Genomic DNA, 14,984 nt, shown 5'->3' on the forward strand with positions numbered 1-14,984 from the left:
CCAACCACACCTTTCTAATGTTCAGTAACCTAACTTAACACCCACTGAGTACACCTCCTCAGGAACAAACACTTCAGTGCTCTTTGGGATACAGATGCCCAAACTTCTGAAAAGACATCTGCTGGAAGAGGTCACAGCAGCTGACAGCAAGCCTCTACTGCAGGAAAAGCTTTTGGTCACAGCACTTGCCAAGAAAGAGAGAGAGCTGGGCTTATAGTCTATTTGTAAATTGTTTGATCTCCCACTTTCTAGGACAATATCCTCAATTCTAGTTGAGGGATGGGACAGACAACCCCCCCAAATTGACAGCACAATACAAATAAACAGAAAACAGCAATAGAGGCTTTGCTTTTAATTCAGCTGCTACCTTTTCCATTTATTCACAAGAACTATGCACCCAGTTCCTCTCTTACTCTTTGTTACTTGAACCCCCCATTTTAAATAGATTTGAGGTTTTGCTGAGAAGGAAGTTGCTTATTTTTTCATGGTAATGCATATGTGGAGTTGAACTTTCAAGGGAGCAAGGTTCAAGTAGGATCATGAACTTTGAAAGTGAGCTTCAAAAAATCTCTAACTGAGGATTCCCCTTACAGTCTTTTAATTTTACAACAGATGTTGCTCATCTGCAAACTCAAATATGCTTGCCACTATATGTAGTCCTTGTTTCAGTGAACTGATGATGAAGTGAAGCTAACAGGCAAGATTAGCTTCACTGCAGCACCTGTTCTTTTATACACTGTACATAAAAGTATACTTTTAACCTGTAAAAAAGTAATTAAAGTTCATCGTTTACTCGTAATTGCAGATTACCACTATTTCATAAGGTAAAACAGGAGAGACTGCAAAATATCAACTTAGAGCAGTGGTACAGTAAGATCAGTTTAACTTCCCATCAAATTGATAACACAATCGTACAAGCTCTTTCAGTATACTTTTAAAAGCCTTTTTATTGTTCAATTCGTCTGCCAGCTGCCAAAACCCTAACTGTTGACCAGAACCGTCTGGTAGCTGTTTCTTCCAGTAACAAACAGCACTTCTCATAACTTGCTCTTTATCATACTCTTTCAAATCAACTTGTTGCTCTTACATAACAAAGCACTGGAAAGAATACATTATCTTTGCAACTTTGGGAGTTTGGCATATATAATTTATTTCACTGGGGTGAAATTCACTTACATAATTCACTTCACTGCCTTCATCTTTATGCAGTTACTCAAACTCCTTCCTACCCTCCACCTCTACATTCAGCTGGAACAGCTGCCTGCAAACCAACAGGACCTTGATGAGCCAGAGTCAACACAGAACTTAAGTTCAGAACTGCTACATGCATGCAGCTCTAGATTGATCAAAACACTCGAGTATGACAATGATCGCACATATTCTATCACAGAAGGGTAATGGTTACATCTACCCTGCCGTTCACACCGCCTCCGGGCTGCTTCGGTCCACCAACTCGTTGTCTCCAAGACAAAACCAGAGTATGCTTTAGGCAATGTGGCAGCCCAAGGGACCCTTCCAAGGGGCAGTACGGGTAAGACTGCACAAGTTTTGGTTCTCCACTCTAGACAGTCCTGCAGTTCTCCCATGCAAGGCACTGCATCCTCAGCTGCACACTCCACCTGCCTCCACACAACACGCCAGAGCACACGCCACAGACTCGCAGTATTACGCTGCAAAATCATCACTTTGATGGGCTGCAATACAGTTCTGGCTATTTTGGATACTGTGAACTAAAAACACTAACTAGCAGCCTATTAGGGCTGCAGAAACATCACAGTACTCAGATGAAATTCACATTAAGTTAGGTGAGTATGATCACTCTATTTTATAAAAAACTAATTTTGTAGAACATTAAAATGTAGAGGCAAGGCAGCCCTTGCCTACCTTGATGACAGGAATTTGTCCCTGTGTTGCTGTTACTACCAGTAAAGAACAGCTGTAACCTCAGGGGCTATGTCTAAAAGTTAGGCTTGATCTTACACCCAGAGAGGACTTGTGTAAGATGTCACATACAGCAGAAAACCATAGCTCTGTTGACACTGCAGGCAAACTTTCCCAGACTTCTAATACTCATTAAAAGCAGGGGAAAAAAACTCTCACTTGGTTCCCCTTACTCTTTTGAAGTAAACACGGTTATGTAATAATATACATGGTTTGGGACATACTACAATGAATTACAATTTTCAGTGTTTTATTGGGAGAAAAGAAACTGTAGTACAGTCAAACTGTTTTCAGTTGCTGGGTAATAAATGGTCAGAATACAAATCTCTTCGGATGCCTGGACTACACACATGCTGTTCCAAAACCAAATATTTGCTATAGTTCTTCTTGACATCTGTGGCTTTAACCTATTTAAAGTCCATGATCAGATTCTTTTACTGTCACATTACGTATTTTTTCTGACAGTCTCTCAGGAGGGAGCTTAACAAAACCTCAAAATTCCAAGGAAATCATATCCATGCAGAGTTCTGTAAATTGTGCACAGAAGAGCACCTGAACATCCAAAAATCAACTCAGAGGGAATAAAGACGTAAAGAAGCAATCTCAGGGTTTTTTCAAATGATGTTAAATGTGAATTTTTATTCACAATGCTAAGTGCATGAAGAGGATCCTTTGAAGGGCTTGGTGGCATGGTTTTATAGAAGTCAACAGGTAAACTCCTATATATTTCACTCTAGCCAGGAAACCCTCATGTCCAAAGATGTAAATTAATAACCAGATGTCTGGTTTCCAAGGTGAGAGGAGTATTTGTACCCTTACAGGAAAATCACAAGTGAGTGGGATAGCATGAATTAAAAATAAATAAATAAATAAAGAAGGAAGAAAAAAAAAATCAAGGGGGGCAGCAAAAAAGATGGTTTAAAGAAATCTATAGATTAGATGAAACATGATTTTAAATGTATTAGATGTATTTGAGGTCACGTAATTTTCCATTTTCTGTGTATGAGTTTGGCTGCTAGCATGTTGTGGAAAAGTAAAGCATACTTTTTACTTTTCTGCACCTGATATTATGCTTACTGTGTCCTTATTAATTTAAAAATTTGTGAAAACTAAAATTTACATAGTATTGTTGCTTTACAAATTTTTTTATTAATAGTGTTGATAGACTTCAGAGAAGTAAAATTTTGAATGAAAAACACATAAATTCTAATACATAACTATGTAAAAAATTCAAAATACAAAAAATCTGGTTTTATTTTATAATTGGATTGGCCAAATGATTTTATATAAAATGTATTCAGAATATTCATTAAAAGGTCGAGACACTTTAATGTTCTTAATGTAACCCTAAAAAGCAATAGAATGAGACAATATGCAGCTTTCTCCTAAAATTAATAATGTATCTATATACACATACATATATAATTCAGTTTCCTTTTACTTTACTATACTTAAGAAAGATATTTAATACAAAAAATTTTCAGAGGACCTGGAAAAATACTTGCTTTGTGACATATAGAATTTATTTAGTATATTTAAACGCAGTTTTGTGCAATCCAGTACTGCAGGGCTCCATTATTCACCCTCACATCATTTCTTCTTTCAGAAAGGAGTGATGAGGAGCCCTCAGAAAAGGAGAAATTACCCTGTTGGCTGATGAGGGCAGTGATCCATCTTTCTGTTATATCTGTCTTACTTCTGGTAGTGCTCAATCCCAGATGATTCTCAAAAAGTAATAATGCAAAAAAATACCCTGAAAATACACCAAAAATAACTGTTCAGCTGTTCATCTCTCATACACACATCCTCATGAAGACACTTCCTAAGACAAGTAGTCCAGCCTAGATTACACTAACATCTGTAAGAACAATGCCTTAGTTTTACACATATTATAATAATCAAAACAGAATATAAATTTCATTTGATCTTTAACATGTTGTAAAGTCATGCCCTTCCTCCATGGATACAAATTATTGATTTCAATTCCTAGACTACTAACCAAAGTCAAATATTTCAGTAAATTACATAGAATAGGTTTATTCTCCTCCTCAGAGATATAAACTCTGTTTCCTCATGTACGTTCATTCCAGTAAATCAAACTAATACTAAGGTACACAAATGTCAACTATATAAGTGATTGAGGAGAATCAGAAAAGCGAAATAGGCCGTTACCTTGTTCATACAGCTATACAGTCCTCTTAGTCCTGTTCCCTTTTTGGGGTTGGGTTTTTTTTTCCCCTTTCCTTTTGTTAGTGAGAGGTAAGAATTTGTACCATACCTTCATGTTCTAACCTTGACAGAACTCTGCTGATAAGCCCTGCTGTTGCTGGACTGTGCAGAAGCACGTACAAGGGGAGCCGCTTCCAGCAGCCCGTTGCTTTGTCCTCGGCCCTCCCAAGCTTCTGTGTGATCAGCACAGGCTTTGTAGCCATACAATGGGGGTTAAACAGTTCCCTGTATTTATTTAAAAGCACAGCTAAATCTGCTTAGCTGCATGAACCTTTTAGTAAAGTCATGCTCACTCTATTAGGATATTTTACCATTTCTTTGTTTAAGAGTAACTGACTTCCATCACCAAAAAGAAGAAAAATGTATAGTTCCTTCCCATTATACACAGTGCATAAACAACGCAACCAGTAAAATCAACCAAGATTTTTATCCAGATCTTATCTTACCAACAATTTCCGCCTAAGCAGCAACCTGTGACTTGCTTCTTAACGTAGAGCTCTAATTTCATTTTTCCTTTATATTCATTCTACTAGATGACTTGCCACTGGGGCAATCCTCTGGTCTCCATCAACAGTGTCCAAGAGGCAGATCATTGCAAAAGCTACTATTTGTGCTGAGTAGTGAAATTTCAGTACAAGAAAGAAAATTTAAATGTACCGAGAAATAAATGAAAAAATTTTAGATGAGTTGAATGCGCTTGTCCACAGTATGAAAGCCACCGATTTCACACACAGGACATGAACCTCTGGACCACCTTTGCTTTCCAGGAAACTACCTTGAAGCAACACTGGTACAGAACAGTAGCTTTTTTCAACTCCTGTAGAAAGAAACCCTATTCAAAACTTTTCACTTCCGCCACAAACCCAGATTTTAATTTTTTTTTTTTAAGTCCAGTTAAAACATTTCTAACTTTAGGAAGTTTGCATCTTTTCATAGGTAGCAGTAAGAATTTCATCAGCATTTGTTAGCACCAGCATTAGTTCAGAACAGTAACCTCGTCTGCTCCTTTGAAACCTATTCTGTTCTGAAGGCTTATTAGAACAATGCTTTTCTTCACAAAAGCACAATCTCTACTTAAGGATCTACTTCAGAGCAGATTGCCAGTGAGGTTCAATAATGACTGCAGCCGCCTGACCTCTTAAAGTTGCCGAAATAGAACCAGAGTATTTTAACTAAGCTCCCACTTCACATATGGACCACGCTTCCAGAGCTGCAAAGGACTTAGCTGAGAAGGCTAAAAATCTTAAGGAAAAAAAAAAAAAAAAAGAAGTTACAATTACAGGCAATTTATTTTTGATGTGAAGACTTATCACCAAATAATAAAGTGTTGATTAGGCAAAACCTCTACCATTAAAAGTTATCACTCTTTAATTACACATTTACAACCATATATGCTAATGACAACAGTTGGCATGAAACTGTAAATAAGAAGCTACTTACCATACCACAAACATGGCACATTATTAACCTGTTATTTGTATTTATTAACATTTAATTCTCGTAAAATCTCAATTCTCAAAATCGCTATTTTCATAGTTTCACTCATTCCTCCCCAAACAAAGTCCCAGATGAAAAAGGCAATTTAGCCAACAAAACAGCTTAACTATTTGCTGCACTGTGCCTTAAACAGCATACTGTATCAAGAAATTAGCTAAAATATAACTGATTGAACAGGTTTTTTTTTTTGTTTAACTGGGTTTAAGCAGAAATTGTTTTCTGAATTTTTGAGCTGAATGACAGAGGTGCAGGGCTCATTTTGTCATCTGATTGACCAAGCCTAATCAGAATTATTTCTGCACACTGCTTCACTGCAGCTGTAAATCCATTAAACACTAAATGCTCCAGAGGCCCGTTCCCCTTCAGCTTCCCACTGTGTCTCCTACTTTTCAGCCCATAGCTACACAGTGGGCTACTCAAAACATTCAAAAAACAGAGGTGCTATACTTAATGGACAGCTCAAAACCCATAGCAAAACCTGTCACTTGACCATCAGGACAGCAGCTATCATAATAAAACGCTCTGTGATGGAGATTTAAAAAGAAGCCTTTGAACTGGTTCTCTTACCTCCCAATAGATTTTTATTAGGAAAAGGTTTTCAGTCACAGCAGCTATTTTTTCTTCAACAGAAATCATCATATCTGCCTCTGCAAATGTTCACTGAAATATGTACATTTCTCTGTGACCATAATAATACCTGTGGCATCTTGTTTTACATTTTATTATCATTTTAGCCTCAGGAAGCCTTTAAACTAATACACTCATTAGGAATGTCTTACTGCACAATTTACATATTAACAAAACTACTTTTTAACCTGTTGAACTGTTTAAGCTGAAAATAACGGTGATGTGCACATGTAGCACACAATTACCTTACTTTGAGATCTGCTTGTTAGAAAAGATGAAAAACAGATTCTGAAAAATATCTGTGATGATACTGATTATTCGTCCATCTCTTTTTTCAGAGATTTTTGGCTTTCTTTTCCAAATGTCCTCAACTCTTTCCAGACATATGATAATACTCAGGGAAAGCCACAAATCATTTATGCTTTCTAAGGTCAAAGTCATACTCCCATCAAAATTCAGCTAGCGTAATACTCAGCTGAGATCTTCAAGCAGCTCAATAGCTAACCTCGTTGTAGAGTTTAACCCCAGAGGCTGGCCTCAGACTATGGGAGGTCAGACAGGGCAAACAGGTATGGGGTCTGTAACTCTAAAAAGACAGGATGGTTGACAGTTACCCAGAGATGGGGCACAGGAAGACATAAAACAAAGATAAAAAGATGCTGTGCAGTTAGGGCAGTGTAGTGAAGAAGACAGAAGGTTCACTATCATAGTACTATAATAAAATGGGCTGGTTGTTTCACCTCTTATTTTGGACACAATGTTTTAAAAGCTTTTGTATACCTAAGAATTACAACCGAAGTCACACAAATATTCTTTTTAGAGTAAAGACTTACGTATTGAGAGGTATGTTTGGGTATATCATTACCTTCATTAAGTCTTCTGACATGTCGACCTGACTTAGGACAGTATTTCATTTTGATGATAACAAAAAGACTGTTTATTATTATTACTACTACTGGTACTGTTTCTTTGTGTGAAAAGCAAGAGGGAAAATATTTCCATTTCCCACATGGGAATTTAGGGAATGCATAGTACTGATTTAGCTTTGTTCCTTGCATGTATTTTGATAGAGTCATCTATCACAATTTTTTACGCTTTTGCATAGGCAAACTGAATTTTTTCTTTTTCATTTTACAGATTCAATTTCCTTTATTTCACCAGTAAAGTTTTCTTAGATCATCATTTTGCGTGCAGAAGCGAGATCCATATAGTTTCCAGTTTCTTTATGAAAAATGCCTTTAGTATTAAGGCGTTTGAAAAGACTTTAAAGTGCAGATGACATTCAGAAACACAGCCTCACAGGCACATCAAGAGATACACGGTGACTATTCACTGTCACCTGTGTATCCTCCTCCCAAAAAGTCATTCCAAATATTTGGGCTGGGAGCTGAAATTTAAAAAGTAGGTAGTAAGTTAAGTGCTATTAAGAAGTGAAAAATGTGAAGATCAGGATCCTCTGAAGATTCTGAAATTTATTTCTTTACTTTAAAACATCATCATAACCACTTCTACTGGTTTCAGCTGTTAACACTGAAATATCATGAACTTACTCGAATTAAACCCATTGCTGTTGCTTCCTCAGTAATAATTTGTTCCTTTTCGTTTTCCCTACAAACTTACATAAGGACGTTCTATACCAGAGCATAGCCAGTTACTCCTTACTACAATCATTAACAGTTTCTGGCAGGCAAAGCAGGTTAAGTAATTTTAATCCAGACCTGAATAACGTACTAATTTTGTTCCAAAATCACTGTAGCATGTATGTCCTGATTATCATTCTTAGACTGCTCTACCTCCTTTCTACATTTTCTTGATGTTCATTGGACCAGCCAGAGCTGGCTATCTGCCAGCTACAGAAAAATCACTTCTCAAACACTTTGGGGATGCAGACTCACACTGGTTCGATTTCTCTGAATCTCTTACAGAGAGAGACTTTGTTCCCACACATAAGGCATACAAGCTGTTTATCACACAGTAGTTGTCAAGGAGAGGGAGGTTTCCTGGAATTGACTCTAGCATGGCAGACTGAGAAGAGTCCTCTTCAAATAACTCAAGGTTGATTCACTTTATTATTCTACCAGCTACAGCACATACAGCTTAGTATTGCCACAGATTCAAGAACATGGGCTCTTTCTGCTTTCGTGTTGCTTTTTGATGAGGATGTTCCGTAATAAGATTCACAGCATTAACTTTAATTATACTTAGATTTTCTCTAGTACTGTGCTCTATCCTTTTTCATAAAGGAACAAATGCTTTGCCCTTCCTCCTTGTGCGCAAGGAGTGCCCTTGACTGCTGCATGCCTAAAGCAGTTTAAAATGCATGGGGCAAAGAGACGCAGTGTAAGTGTACAAATGTACACTTCCTAAACTCGGGATGGGAAGATTTATCAGCAGCTAGAAAACCAATTGCAGCTTCAGGAACAAAAAACAGATTTGCTGATGCTGCACTGCCCGTAGATAACTAGGGAAAAAGTTACCGAAACTAAAAACCTCCTAAATGCATTTAGTGCATAGTTTACATAAATTTACATCAACTACACAGAAAGAGATTGAACAGAATCAAGCCTGAGGGAGAAAGGGAAGAGGATAAAAGGAAGATGACAGCTACAAAAGGAGGTTAGAATCTTGATTCTGCTATAAAACCAAAACCAACCAAACAGGAAAACAAAACCAAAAAAACCCAACCATCCAAACAAGCAAACAAAAAAACCCCAGAAACACAGAATCCAGATTCTGGCATATGCAGTTTTTAATCCATGCTCAAGGGGAGGAAAAGAAAAATACAGCGAGTCGTCTTTGTTTGCAGAAATCTTTTTGGGATGCTTCAGCTCTCCAGGTGTTTTACTTTTCTTGGTAAGGCATGTGCTGTTTCAACTTCTGCCTGCGACAGATACACTATACCTGAGGGTTCACTATCCAGAGAGGATCTGCCTGGATTCCACTCCTTATGTTCCTCTGTCCAACCTCATCTGCCACCACACCCAGAAGCACCCAAATTCATAATTGTCTTAAACATTACTTGAATGCTTTATAGCTACCTACCATTTTCTGTAAGAGACTGAAAGAATTTAGCAGCTCTCTGCTTGAATCATGGGAGCATCTTGACTGATAACATGAAACTAAGTTATCCACCTGAAACTCCTAAAGGGCTGTTTTCAGCAGGTACACACAGAGCACATCTAGCATGCAGAAGGACCAGGCTCCCCAAAGCACTGGCAAAGCTGTGATTTTCTTTAAAATGACAGCCAGAGAAAGTGCCATAAGGCAGCGCTTTCTCCTTTTCACAGAGCAGGACTGGCTGTGGCTCATCCCAGCATCTCGCCCTCAGTGGCACAGCTTCTGCAGAGAGACAGAGAAGATGGTCTCTTCCCCCCTGCAGATTACATCTGAGGAACATATTCAAGTTAAAAAAAATACTCTTTTCTGCCCCTTTGTCCTTGCTGTCCCAAGATCCTAAAACATGGTGAACAGGGATTTTCCTCAGATATAAAAGATGTGGGGTTGAATCTACTTTGAAAAGGGGTATATTTTATCTCAAGTCTCTCCTGCAGCAAGTGTGGCAATGTCATGGCTGTTTGTTGGAAAAGGCACAAATCTGTAATAAGTTTGAAACTTATCGGGAGAATTAAGAGCTTCATTCAAAAAATCAGCACCAACCAGTAAAGCAGGGTCTGAACAGAAAAAGGGATGCAGATACCTCCTGGTTCTGTCTTGGTTTTCCTGCGGCCCAGCTCTTCACATCTACATGCTGCTGTCCCCAGAGTAGGGCCCTCAGTGTATCACCTGCATTAGCAACTGGGGCAGTACAAAGTGGCAAAGGGAGGTGTTACAAACTGAGAAGCTATAGATGACACTCCTGTGCACACATGCACACCCAGACTGGGCAGAGTTGCTGTGATGTAGAAAGCCCTCGTTGTGCTATTTTGATTTATTTGCCCATTCTTCAAGGGAAAAGTTGCACATTGTACATAAACGCAATTCCGGGCGTGATCCTCCCTGAACTTTCACTTCAAACCTGTTTTCTATTTCTGAGGCTAAACCAGGAACATCTATGCTCATCACATACAAAACAGCCTTCAGGTTTAAGTTCTTACAGCATTGCAAGTTTTCCAATACGGCAGAGCCCTTTCATACAGTATTATTAAAACTTTAAGATCTCAATTTTAAGAAGTCTTTTTGTCAATCATCTGATAGGTAAATTAATTTTGATGACTACTGATATGGCATGAATTTCGACTCTTGGCCTAGAGATAAAGCAAAAATCAAAAGCTTTAAACCATTGGTTCCTGCAGTCTAGTCAGAACTGCATTTGATTTTAAACACATTTCAGTAATTCGGTATTACTTATGGAAAGAGGACAATTGATGTTTTTATTTGTAATTATACTCCCAATTTCAAAGTATTGTCTCTCAATGTGCCATTCACATCCATACAAAGAGTACACGTTATTAATATTTTCTAAGTTGCCAAATGTAGTGCAGCAACCACCTCCTCTGAACTTGTGTGGCATGAATAGACCAGTATTTCTTTTTCAGGATAGCCACTGAAAGAGTGTTAAGCAGTGGCCACACAAGCATAATGGCTTCTTCACCTTTGCAACAACAGAACGTGGAACTATTTGTATTTTCTTTAAAGGCAGTAAAACTATATGGCAATAGAGGTGAAGTGAACAATAAAAATCACACACTAAATAGATAGTTTCAGCAAGAAAATACAGTATGCAAATACTAGCAGTGGAGGAAAAAAAACAGTAGGATGTATAACGTATACAAAAAGACCAAAAAGGAGGATATGATTCATGCAGAGATAAAGTCATTATTAAAATCTTTTAATATGGATTTTTTTATTGAAGTAGTTAGCATCAGATTTGTTACTGCCAAATTCCCACACATCCAAACTCACAGCACTCAGGTTTTGATTTGCATGCATTGCATGATTTCATGTTCTGTACACTAAGAGATGAAATATTTACACACATACAAAAATGGGATTTATCACTGCTTAAAAACCCTAGAGAAGTTGTGCCCTTTATAGTTTTTTTCCCTTACTTCACACACTTGTCAAATGACTTCCTATGGGCTTTAAAAAAAAAAAAAAAAAAAAATCAAAAAAAGCCTAGAAGCCTCTATAAGACCCCGACCTTTGCAGAAGCCTGCTCTGCTGGTACCAAACAGCCCAATTAGCAGCAGATGCACAACTGTTCTTTCCTAGCAGCCCAAGAAGAAAGGTGTTTGGAATCATTTCTGCACCTAGGAAGCTGGATTTGCCAACCATAGAGTTATTTATTATTTTCCTTCTGTACAGCAAATCTGGTTTGGATCAGCCTCTCCTAGAACTGCTGCAGAGACAGAGTTGGAGCAGCTGGAAAAACGGCACAGCTGTGTGACACCAACAGGTACAGCTTGTTGGATTAACTCCTGAGACCAGGCAGTCCCTCTGCAATAACACAGTCTCCTCCCTTCATTAGAAGCGTATGACACGCGTCCAAAGGTATTATTTTGGAGACTCAAATTATTTTATTTTCCAGTTGGAGAAGGAATATAATTTACATATAATTTCTATATTTAAATATAATCCACTTTATGCGCTTTTTGCTTACCAAATTGTATGCCATATATAGAATTGTAAAACAGCTACCTGTTTTACAAACTCAGTGGAGATTTCCATCCCTGGGAAGGGTTTTACTTGCACAAGAGCCTGCAATGCTGGATTCCAAATGGCTATGGCCAGGAAATCAACGCATTTCCAGCAGGTGGCTGAGCTAACAGCAGTGTGCTGTGTTCCCCTCCAAAAGTGCAGATCACACATGCACATAACAAATGCAGCCTCAAGGCTCAAAGTTCGATGAGATTACAACATATATAGTAATCAAATGCGATCTTAGAAAGTGATGGGTTTGCCTTGGAGGGACTTCTAAGGACATGACTAAAACCAATGCTGTTTTATTCCATGTATTAGTATTAGTCACTATTTTGACACACAATGAAAGTCACTACATAGAAGGCATCTTTAAATATCCCGTTAAAGCTTTAACATCCACTCATCACATGGTACCCTAACAGACTTCTCCATCTGCACCGAACACCTCTCCATGTTAATAAAGCCCCCAGTTCCAATGAGTTACACTTGCCCTTCTTCCCAACAACCTTCACATCTTTCTCTAACTTCATTATCTACTGGAAAAGTCAGTCTTGAAAATTTAATCACAGCTATTTATTTCATTTACACTGTTATGGTCTGTGGTTATCAATAGATACAATGCATCCTTCTTGAAAGCATACTCTGATAGACAGAGATGTTACTTCATTATCAGACCAGGAATATTTTGGTTCAGGAGCTGTGACGGGCGAAATGACAAGTTATGACAATCCCAAGGCTTACTGGAATTCTGCAAAACAAGTTCGGAAACTAGCTTAGCAAATATAGCCTATTAGAAATAATGAATTAGCCTCAAAAAACTGAAAACTTTTCCTTTTGATCTTAAATAATACATTATTCAAGCAGACTTGGTAAATAAGCGTTTAGTAGTTCTTTTCTGCAAATACAGAAACAAAGATCTGTTGTCACTCTGCTAAACTTTAGGTTTTTTTGCTTGAAAATATAGTTAAACCTAAAACTAATCAGTTTAAATATTAATTATTTTAGCTACTATTTTTCTTTACTGTAAAGTTTATTATGAAAAGCATAAAAGTAATAAATACCTGAAGGATGATTATGTAAAAGCAAAGACTGGGGACTTGAAGACATACTATGGCAATTCAGTAAATAAAATGAAAAGTTTATTTCATTCCAATGTTTCTGTGGAACCATTTTCTAAGTGCAAATCATATTTTTTTTTTCCTGCTGTTGCCACAGTGTTGTAGTCTGTCTAGGATAATCCATCAGCACAGACAGTGTTGGTATGTGTGCGCAGTTCTCCATTATCAGAAAAGTAATAATATTCAGGCAAAGACTGAATTGCAGCAAATTGTAAAACTGTAGCAAACAATTTAAAAAACATGCCTTTACTCTCAAAATCCTGCAAACAGTACGGGATTAAATGAACACTATTGACAAAGTCAAATCCTGCATGGGAACTGGCATTCAAACAAGTTAAAGGAAGAAAAAAAATAGCCACTGCAGGTTGGACTTGTTCAGCCTGGAGAAGAGAAGGCTGCGGGGAGACCTGATTGCAGCCTTTCAGTACTTAAAGGGAGCCTATAGGAAAGATGGGGACAATCTTTTTAGTAGAGACAACAGTGACAGGATGAGGGGTAATGGTTTTAAACTAAAACAGGGTAGGTTTAGGCTGAATATAAGGAAGAAATTCTTTACAATGAGGGTGGTGAAACACTAGAACGGGTTGCCCGGAGAGGTAGTGGAGGCCCCATCCCTGGAAACATTCAAGACCAGGTTGGACAGGGTTCTGATCAACCTGATCTAGTTAGTGGTGTCCCTGCTCGCTGCGGGGGGGTTGGACTAGATGACCTCTAGGGGTCCCTTCCGACACAAAACTTTCCATGATTCTATCATTTATAGGCATATATCGATTGATGTTGACACTGAGTGCTACCAACTCACTTTAAAGTACTCAGATAGCTTTAACTTGCTGTGTGTTTTAAAAGCTGTGGAGTTATTAATGTTTAATGTTATTTCGACTTTAAACATTGACAAGATGTCTATTTTATCAAAATAAAAAACCCATTAAAGAACATCCAAACTTTTCCGAGATAAAGGTTCAAGTTTAAACCACACAGTGCAAAACTTTCAGCTTCCAGTTCCTGAGGACATTTGAAGAATTGTGGCTTCACGACAGTTACGCAACTACCAACTCAATGAAGATATCTGCATTAGAAAAAAGCGCAAGTCAAAAATCAAAACATATTTTGTAAAAAGAGTCTTGAGAAAATAATGATGGCTTTTGATAATTTTAGAATGTCATTTTGGTTTTATGTTTAAACTGAACAAGAACTAACGCACTGAAACCTCACATTGAGGGTAGCTCTAGAACAGCTCACACTATCCTGCCCACCTTACAAAGGCCTGACCTCCTCAATGTAACCAGCAGTATTATACTGAACTTGGATTAATTAGGTGACATCAAATAGTAGAGTAACAGTACGTCAGCTGAAAAAAGTGTATGTTTGCTCTACCCTCCTGTGTTAATATGGAAGTTAATAAAATTCAGATGTACACATGTAAAGTGAAGTCCAAGTACGTCCATTTATTTGGAAAAGGAAAATTTAAGAAAATCTTTTTAATACAGGTTTAAATAGATCACTATTTTACAGAGTCTTCTACAAGCTTTAACAGCACCACTTCACATGGCACAGTCAAATGGCAGCTCTTATTTTACACAACTTATTGAGAGCTGAAATGACTTAGGGCTACATAACAGCAGCAGATGATATATTCTAGTATGACAATTATACAAGCTTCAAAAGACAAAAAACTTAGGCAATGACAAGATCACAGTAACAGATACGAGTCCTTCACTCTGTTCTGCATGGTCCTGCCAGGCTTATCTGGTTCTGCTTTCCTTCTGCCTCTCACTCTGCAGCTACTAGGACTCCGCACCCCCTCCCTAGCCCAATTACTCTGACCCTTGTTCCCAATCCACTGTTCAAACCAGGCAGTTATTTATAAATATCAACAGTGGCCATGGCCAGAATCTCCATGTATCAGCCACGTGCCTTTTCCAGCAAACACTG

General features: G+C 37.9%; 1 protein-coding gene across 19 annotated transcripts in view; it reads right to left on the reverse strand.

Annotated features, from left to right (window-relative positions):
• The window catches only part of NRCAM (neuronal cell adhesion molecule), a 171,915-nt gene that overhangs the window by 115,022 nt on the left and 41,909 nt on the right, over positions 1-14,984 (reverse strand). The gene's annotated exons all lie outside the window — the stretch shown is intronic.

Source organism: Opisthocomus hoazin, chromosome 8, assembly GCF_030867145.1.
Source record: "Opisthocomus hoazin isolate bOpiHoa1 chromosome 8, bOpiHoa1.hap1, whole genome shotgun sequence".
NCBI lineage: Eukaryota > Metazoa > Chordata > Aves > Opisthocomiformes > Opisthocomidae > Opisthocomus > Opisthocomus hoazin.